A 1,013-nucleotide genomic window follows, 5' to 3' on the forward strand; every position below is an offset into this window, starting at 1 on the left:
TCGGCGTCTCGCGCTCGCCATCCACTTAGACGTAACATTACTACTCTTTGGCCGGCTTGCAAGCCCAAACGCCGCGTGTGTGGCATGCCTGTTGTTGTTGTTTCCGGTCTAGCTAGATCCGGTGGGTGTTGTTGTTTTCCTAACGTTACTTGTTGTTGCAACAGCATGTGAAAAAAACAACCAAGTTTGCTAGGCCAATAAGAACGTTAATCTTGCGCTGAAAAAATTGACGCCGTTAAAATGGGTTTGCGTTAACGGCGATAATAACACGTTAAACTGACAGGACTTGTAGATCAGCATAAACAGGAAAGGTAGTTATTATAGTATATTATTTATTTCTTATATTATTTATAGAACAGACGAGGAGGTTGCACCCCTCTCGACCTTGGATGTGTGTGTTTGTGAAGGCAACAGTTTTATGCAAGAAGACTGTTATTGACAGTTATGTAGCCTACGTAACCTCATTTGTCCTCATATTAGTAACGCCACCCATCGTGGACATGCTCTCCATCCCAGCACATTCTTTGTGTTGCATTACATTTTTCTGCAAACAGCAGTTTTCTTTACAACATTGGTGATGAGGAGCATATTAGTAAAGCCACTGTATAGCAAAGCGCTGTCAAAACAGTGTGACTCACTCTGAAATGTTTAAATGTAATGTTTTAATGTTTGTAGTGTTCCTTGCACACAAACCAGTAAGAGACATTTAAATAAATTCCACAGTATTTCAGGTGATATTAACCCTTTGAAATAAAAGATTGTAAATTATAAATTCTGTTAATATGCTGCAGCCTCAGAATGGGATTAGCAGGCCTAGGACTTTTTTACACACCAGTATACACAATAATATTCTTATGAATAAATATGATATTAATACATTATAGTTACGCATTTACTTTCAGCAGCAATTTTCTTTCTTTCTCCACTTGAACTCTCTCGCTTTTGCAACAGCTGCTGTGTTGCTTTTTAAGGAAATATATGTTCATGGCATCAGTGTGTGTGTGTGTGTGTGT

This window comes from Etheostoma spectabile, chromosome 9 (assembly GCF_008692095.1).
Source record: "Etheostoma spectabile isolate EspeVRDwgs_2016 chromosome 9, UIUC_Espe_1.0, whole genome shotgun sequence".
Lineage (NCBI taxonomy): Eukaryota > Metazoa > Chordata > Actinopteri > Perciformes > Percidae > Etheostoma > Etheostoma spectabile.